Here is an 8,279-nt window from a genome sequence, read left to right on the forward strand (position 1 = left end):
GACATAGTAAAAGACTCATAGTGGGGAAATGTGTTCATAGATTTGAGGGAGACCAAAGGTTGAAGTCCATTTAAAACAAATTTTTAAAAAACGTTATTATATTCCTGGGATTTGGTATTTAATCTGGGAAATCATGAGTTTAATAATATTTCAGATCATTCTTTGGCAGAGTGAGGAAAAACCATACCTCATTCTTAGAGAAAACACAGAAACATGCAGACACAACAAACTTGAAGTGTGAACAGCCTCTTTGTAAGGTCCTTATAATTCACCATGGTGGCCAGCACACTTAGGTGAGATCGCCCTCCTCTGGCCCTGGGTTCCATCACACCGGTCTATGTTCAGCCCACCCCAGGGCAGGATGGGTCTGATTGTCAGTGTGTGGAAAGCTGCTCTAGCTCTCTAATTCTAACATCAACACATCTTTTAGTTTCTTCTGTCATAGCCACTGAAACCCCAAGATATTCTTTTTCAATATTTGTGCAGTATTTTCAGATTACTCAGGGCTCTGCCTCCTCTTTAAGAATGATTTCTTGTTGGGGTCTAGATGTGGTGGCATAAGTAGTATGGCCCTGATGCCAATGCTGGAGACATGTGTGGTGGTTCTGAGTTGTATCCAGGATCTACCTGACCATACCAAGGCCCTGGCTGCCTGGAGGGCTCGGGTGAGAATTGCGATGATATGAAGGTCCTGTTAAGGATCTCTCTCTCAGAAAATAAGTAAACTTTAAAAAAAGGTGTAATTTCATGGTGAATATTTATAAAAACATATCCTTCTTAGCCTTTATTAAGCCATTGCAATTCCATTTATGTCTGTTAACTGTCAGGAATATAATTTCTAATTTTGGATAAGTGAGAACTGGATTGAGAAGCCAAAGAGAAACAGCAAAAGTCCATGTGTCATTTTCCAATGCATTTGAGAAAAGTATGGCTGAGATTAAGGTTTTCTGTTGATTTTGGGAAGCTCTCAGAAACTTAAGTCAGCCTAAGGTTTCCTGTATTTACTTGACAAATATTTGTTGAGTATGTTCTGCGGGCCAGTGTGAGTACCTTTGGCAGTATTCTTAATACAAAATGTTTGAAGGCTAGTTGGAGGAGTCCAACCGGCGAGGCCCCAGGATCTGTCTGAGCACCCCCCCACTTCTGGTCAGTTCAGTAAGTTGGCAAGGCCACTACTGTGCACCCCCCCCTCGACCTAGGATTTTGCTCCAGAAACTGTGGAAGCCTTGCTGGGAAGCGAACCCCTCTGACTCCCCAATATACTACTGTAAGAGAATTACATAGCTCTCTTATACATCCTGAGTAAATGATAAAATTTTCCAGGAAGTCCCCTGACCGCTCCCCTTTGCTCTGATCACCTACTGTTAATTACAATGCTTTATCTCCATGGTCACAGTAGAGGGCGGGCTGAAGTTCTTTCTAGGCAGAAATAATCTTGACCTTTGGAGGCCCTTCAAAATACATTTAAGGTAAACTTAATCTTTCCTTTACTTAAAATAGGATTAGGCCAAAACTGGCCCAGGACACCTCCACCCTCACCAAGTGAAATAAATATATTAGGACTCCTCAAATCAAGTTTTAGATCCCTACAAAAGTGTATAAGTATCATTCTTTATTAAGATCCATAAGACCTAATATCTTTACTTGAGATTTTCTTTTCTCAGCCCCATTCCCGTTAATCACAAGATGGCTGCTGCGCCACATCAGCTGATAATCATCTCTGTTACGGGAACCACTTTCCCGAAACTGCATTCCATGGAGACCCACCTACAATTGCGGAACTGCACTAGACCCACCCTTAATCCAACCCTGAATAGAATCTATGTTCCCTATTGTTAAAAACTTTATGAGCTGATAATTGAAACACGTAGCCCCTCTCCCTTTACTTGCATGTATCACATTTTCAATAAAAATGCACGATGATTCCTAGCAATTGCCACTCCTCAGAGAGTGATCTCTGGGTGTGTCCAGCATAGGACATGCATGAAAAGGCACTGAGGCCTTTGTCTTCTGTTCACCTGCGCCGCCTCCATCGAGATAACCCACCCACATCGAGGCTGGACCCTGCAGCTAGTGCTTCTAAATCCATCACAGTGGGTTCCTGGAGCTCCAGAATGTTCTTTCAAATTACTTGTTTATAGGGACCACCAGGTGGTGTGGTGGCTAAGGCACTGGACTCCCACACAGTCCACCGTGGTGTGCATCACAGACCTGACAGCTTGAAAATCATGCCTGGCAGATCTGCATGCATGCCTGAAATCCCAGAACAGAGAAGAAATTGCAACATTTCCATTCCCCTATAGGGGGAGATTTCTCACTTTACCTCTCACTGTCCCTCTCAGTTTCTCTCTGGCAAGCACATGTATTCTATGGGAAAAAAGTTGCCTGTTAAGGTGTCCTGTCATACTACTACTAAATTGAACCAGGTTAATTCTTTCAATTCAGAAATGACTTTAATGTTCTTTAAAGAGACTATTTTATCCTCCAAGGCTTGAATATTCTCCAAATCTATGATGATAGGAAGGAGGCAGTATAAAAGAAAACAATTTTTAAGAGGTTTTTGCTATAGGTCATGTGTGCTCGCCAGAAAGACAGAGAGAGAAAGAGAGATAGAAAGCAAGAAATCACCCCCCAGAGGGGATGGCCACGCCACAATCCCTTCTCCTCCATTCTCCTCTCGGGATCTTGGGCATGCACACGCCTGGAATGAATTTAAGCCACCATGTCTGGGACTTGAACTGTGGTCAACTATGTGGTAGTTCAGTGACATAGCCATTATGCCAACTGCTGGCCCCAAGAAAACAATTTTTTCAAATGACTGCATGTTTTCCTTGGAGCCAGGGTGAGCAGAGCTGAGGACAGGTCCTGTTAGGATGTGAGAGCCTGTGGTTCTCTGCATCAGTCTTCAAATCCTGCTGGGTGAGCAATGGGCCTTCACTTCACTGCTAATCCCTCACCCTGCAATTCAAGTTACAAGAGAAGTTGCCGTCCCTCTCCCTTCCTCTCTCTATTTCATTTAGATGTGAAATCCCTGAGGCCCATTTGATCAGCCTCTGCAAAAGGCCAGCCCCAACGAAGGATGTTTCCTTCTTACTAGGCCACATTTATGGAGTCAACACAGCAGAGTACAACTCTTGTAATGAGACAGGAAATGTCATCCAAGAGAGCTAAGGATATGACACAGCAAGTCCGTATGCTCAGAACCAAATCCCAGTGCAACAGCCAATGAGATTCCATTAGTTGTTTATGCTCTGACTTACTAAACTTCAGATGAACCTTTGAGTGGCAGGCATTCTTTCTTCTCTGCTGCTCTTGGATTTATAATTACAATATGATACTTCTTTGGGAGGCATGGATCCTTCTAGTCTACTCTCCAAATTTCATTGCACTAGCTACTAGTTCATTTTATGTAAACTTGACTTTTAATAAAAGCAAACATTTTCTGTGAAATCACTGATTTCCAAGAAGGTGTTCATAAAAAACTGTTTTATGGGTTTTCTCCACTAAAAGTTCTGAAATTTCAAGTGCATTTTCCCAAGTGACACTGTTCAATAAAATCTAGTTGATTCAGTTCAATTTATCAAATGTTATTGAAATGAGCACACTGTTAGAAAAAGACCTGGACACTGCCCTCAGAAAATTTTCAGGCCTAAAGATGGGAAGGATTCATAAATGGGTAATTTCAGTCCAGCATGGTAACTACAATGAGAGAATTACATACAACGGAACTTGAAGCCTCTGCTCTCATGGAGTTGGGCCTGGAGAGACAGTCAGACCTTAACTAAAAAATTGCATTTTAAAATAGTAGAGTTTAGGGTTAGCCCCAGATCCTAGCAGTTAAGGGAGCCAGATCCCACATGACTGACCGTGGTTTGCATCCTGTCCCCAGTGGGCACATATATGTTTGGAGGCCCCAAGTCCTAACAGGATGGAGCAATGAAGGAAAAGGGATTGTAGCATAACCATGCCCTATTGGGGGTACTTTCTCCCCCCTCATCTCTATGTTTCTCTCTCTGGCTACCGTATGTACCCTCTGGCAATTTAGAAAAGGAAAAATAGGACTTAAACTCTGACCAGCATGTTATGGGCCATCTGGCCAGGGGCATCCAGAAGCTTGAAAGAAGGGTCAGGTGAACTAGTTGTGGAGTGGCAGGAACAGTAATCCCAGTAGGGGCAAGAGTGTGTGCAAAGGAGCTGTGGCAGGAGGGCACACAGAATATCCCAACACCAAAACAAGGCTGGAGTGGCTACAGCACAGGATGAGAGAGAATGACAGCAGCTGGGCAGAGGTCATTAGGGCTGGAACCCATGAAGGATCTGGTTGGTCAGGGTCTTCATCTTTAGTTTTTAAAACTTAAGTTAAAAGTTAATTTCAGTTAATGATGCAGGGAAGACAACTATCAAAGTCTAGACAAATGAGAGGTAAACTCCTGCTGGGTGGAACAGATTTATGAAGAATGGCTACATCAGTCTCCTCAACTGATTTTCTTTCAATTCCCAAAACACTAATAATCTCACATAGTTAGTCCTAGTTTACTAATAAGAATAAAAACCATTGCAGTATAAAAGAATTTCCCGCCAGTTCTAGAAATGGGGCTAAAATATTTGTTCATAATAAAAACAATCCAAATGCCCATCAACTACTAAATAAAGGAATTGTGGCATAGCTTTCTAATACAGTACCTGCAATACCAGCAATAAAAAGGAACATTTTACTATTACATATAATACCTGGCTACAACTCAAAAGTAATGTGCTTAAAGAAGCCAGACACTAAAAACATAGATTATGATTTCATTTACATGACATTGTATAAAAGTTAATACTAGTAAGAAATCAACCTCCAAAGGGGTTGGGCCACACCACAATGCCTTCTCCTCCACTCTCCTCTCAGGATTTTGGTCATGTGCACATACACATGCCCAGTGTGAGTTTCAAGCCTCCATGTCCAGGACTTGAACCATAGTCGGCCATGTGGGAATCATCTACTGGTCACCCTTTAGCAAATTTTAAAAAGAAAGAAATAGCAGGAATCCTTTCCCCTACCTGACCTGTGTGGGATCAGTTAAGCCTCTGGTCTCCCATCCTTCTCCAGGGGCAGTTTTCTGCGTCACCTTCTCTGCCATGATGGTATTTCCTGTATTTCATTCCAAAGATGGTGGTGTTTTGTGACTAACTTCTCATACCTTCCCTTTCCACTGCAGCAATGTCTAGACTTGCCTTAGTGTTGGGGTGTGGTGCCCCAGTTCATTCTTTTCCCTCTGCACATGTTTGTTTTTGCTGTACTCCCTGGTGGCAGTGGTGGTGGCAAAGCTGGCATCGTGGCCTCTGTGGCTCTGATGTGGGCCTCCCAGGACAAGGAGAAAGTGAGTGTGCTCCCCTCACCTTGCCTTCTCCCAGTTCTCTGCAGCCTGGTACTAGCTCTGGTCAGGTCTTCGAGTAAAAACTGCCCTTCTCTAATTTCTGGATTGGAAAACAGTGTTAATTCTAGGTGCCAGAGTCTGAGCCAAGTCAAGGCTGAATGAGGGTAGCCCAGGGTCCTGGGAGGTCCAGGGTGGCAGAACCTGAGACCTTCTAGATTGTGTGGGGAGCTGGATGCCTGTGTATTCAGGCCAGTTACTTCTGTCTGTGCCTCAGTGTTCCATGTTGCCTCAAAGAGCCCGAGACCCTGAAGTTGCCTGGAGCTACCCTTGTGCCCTCTTTTCCCCAGTGCAGGCCAGCAAGACTGACAAGAACAGATCGGACAATTTTATAAACTCCATGGACCCATAGCTGGAGTGGCAGGTGGGGACCATCCAGAACCTGGTGGACTTATACATGGCCATTGTCAACAAGACCATGCAGGACCTCATGCCTAAGACCATCATGCACCTTCTGTTCAATGTGAGTGCAAGGCCATGAGGGGCAGGGCTCCCATGGCACCTGACTTGGTAATGTGGACTTAGTCCCTAACTTTACATTCTCCACTAGCTGTATTGGAAGAAGTAAATGAAACAAAATTAATCTTAATAATATATGTCTTATACCAATGTATCCAAATACTATCTTTTCAACATTTAATCAACTGAAAATAATTAACAAGATTTTTTTTTTAATTTGCTTTAGGGCATTGCTGGAGAGAAACAGAGACAGGGAGAGAGAAAGGCTGTGAGAAATCACATTCCCCCCATCCCACCCACCATCTTCTTTATTTTCTCTCAGGATTTTGGGCATGCGCACACGAACCCTGCATGTCCATCTACTACCAGGTCCAAATTTGAACCTCACAGTTGTCCATGTGGGATCCAATGTGTTAACCACTACACCACCTGCTGGCCCTTAATAAGATATTTTATGTACTTTTCTTCATAATATTTTTCCAAATGTAATTGAGATGTTAAACTTTCATTGGAAATATTTAATCTAAACTGAGATTTCATGAAATTTACAGTTGCAAAAGTCACTTTGAATATGTTTAAATATTGTCCAGAATGGGCAAAGAATCTGTATCTTTTGAGATCATGCTTTGATCGCTTCACAGCATCACCAGAACCTATGGCTTAAGTGGAAGAGTATGGAACACACTCCACCCCCACCCCCACCCCCGGGAAGTATAATAGATTAGGTTTGATCCCTGGTTTTGCCTTGAATTCCCTTTGCTGTATACCCTGTTTCCTTACATGTGAAGTGTAACCATGGAGCTGAGGATTAAATGCACACAGTACAACAACCCAATGGCTGGCACAGAGTGAGTGAGTGGCACAGGTTGGAATAAGGAATGAGACTCGGGGGGCAGCTCATGGCCTAGTGAATAAGGAAGCTGAATCCCACACGTCAATCATGCAATTTGAGTCTCAGACCCCGCAGCTTGAAGAACACACTGGATGCATGTATGTACATGCCCCAAATCTGGAAAGGATGGAGAAATGGAGGTGAATGGATTCTGACATGATCATATGATATGTGATTTGCTTTCTCTTTCTCTCTCTCTCGCACACACACATGCCCTCTGGGGGTGGGGGTGGAAAAAAGTTTAAAGTTTAAAAAAAAAAAAGAGACTCGGGCAACCTGATTAAGGTGGCTGGATCCCACATGATCAAGTGTGAGGTTCAAGACCCCAGGCGGCGCACAGGTGACAGGCCTGGAATATCCCTACCAGCCCTCTTGGGCAGCTCAGACTCCTGCTCCTCGCAATTCAGAAGCCTGCTCTCTGCTGGTGGCACCTGCTTCCTTCTTAGTGGTTTGGACGCCATGATCCACCATGGAAAAGGGAACACACAAGGCCAAAACAGTATGGTTAAATTCATTTAGTCCAAAATACAAATTAACACGAACAGGAGCCACATCACCAGGGTGTCACAACCCATCCTGGCCTTCTTCCTCTGTCCGGTGCTACCAGTAAATAAGTTTCCAGCCCCAAATAATGCCAGCTCCCACTCTGGATAACACATGGGACAGCCTTACCCCAAAATATACGAAACGTTACAGATATAGTATGTACACTGTGAGGGGAGGGGCGGCTCTGTGACCCACGTCCCAGCAGCTTCTGTACTCGCCTGGCCTACATTTAAGTCCCAAATGTCACAAGGCCTGATAGAATGCTGCCTGCTGTCTGGACCCAACGTGCTTCTCAGGAAGAAAGGAGTCCCTGAGTGGCCTGCCTGCCCCAGCCTCTGCCCACACCTGACCTATAGAGTTAACTGGCCCAACTGTCATAGGGCCTGAGAGGTGCTGCCCAGCTTCCCTGCCTTGACACGGACTTGCCAGGACTACAGGGAGCACCTCCTGCCCTGTAGCCCATGAAGATACTGCCCAGCCCCAAAGTTCCTCAAGAAAGGGGGTGGGAGCCCCCTGATGGGTACCACCTGCCTGACATGGCCTCTCCTGGACTAGAGTAAGCCCCTCCTGCCCTGCGTGCCAGGGAAAATGCTGCCCAGCTGTCCTGCTCCAAAGGGCCTCGAATAAGGGGATGTGAGTACTCTAAGTGGAGTACTCTAAGGCTGCTGGGTGGTGAGGTGTCCACTGCTTCCCCAGAGAGGCAGCCTTCTAAGTCTTATGGTCCTCTGGCTCTTTTTCTGGGATGAAGCCCAGAAATTAAGACAGCCTTGGCCAAAAATGGCAAAGGATCTGTGTCTCCCCATTTGATAGGGTTTTTACGTTGTCACTCCATTGCAGTACTGCACAGTTCTGGGGGCTGTAAAGTTCAAGATCAAGGTACTGGAATATCTGCTCTCTGATGAAGGCCTGCTCTCTGGTTCACAGATGGGTGTTTTCTGGCTCTTCTCAGGTAGTAGAAGGTG

The 8,279-nt window shown here is 44.7% G+C and overlaps 1 pseudogene; it reads right to left on the bottom strand.

Moving 5' to 3' along the window:
- The window catches only part of LOC102487853 (olfactory receptor 149-like), a 54,817-nt pseudogene extending 49,691 nt beyond the window's left edge, over positions 1 to 5,126 (bottom strand).
- Positions 5,127 to 8,279: the final 3,153 nt, after the last annotated feature.

Source organism: Tupaia chinensis, unplaced genomic scaffold (genome assembly GCF_000334495.1).
Source record: "Tupaia chinensis unplaced genomic scaffold, TupChi_1.0 Scaffold147980_1, whole genome shotgun sequence".
Lineage (NCBI taxonomy): Eukaryota > Metazoa > Chordata > Mammalia > Scandentia > Tupaiidae > Tupaia > Tupaia belangeri.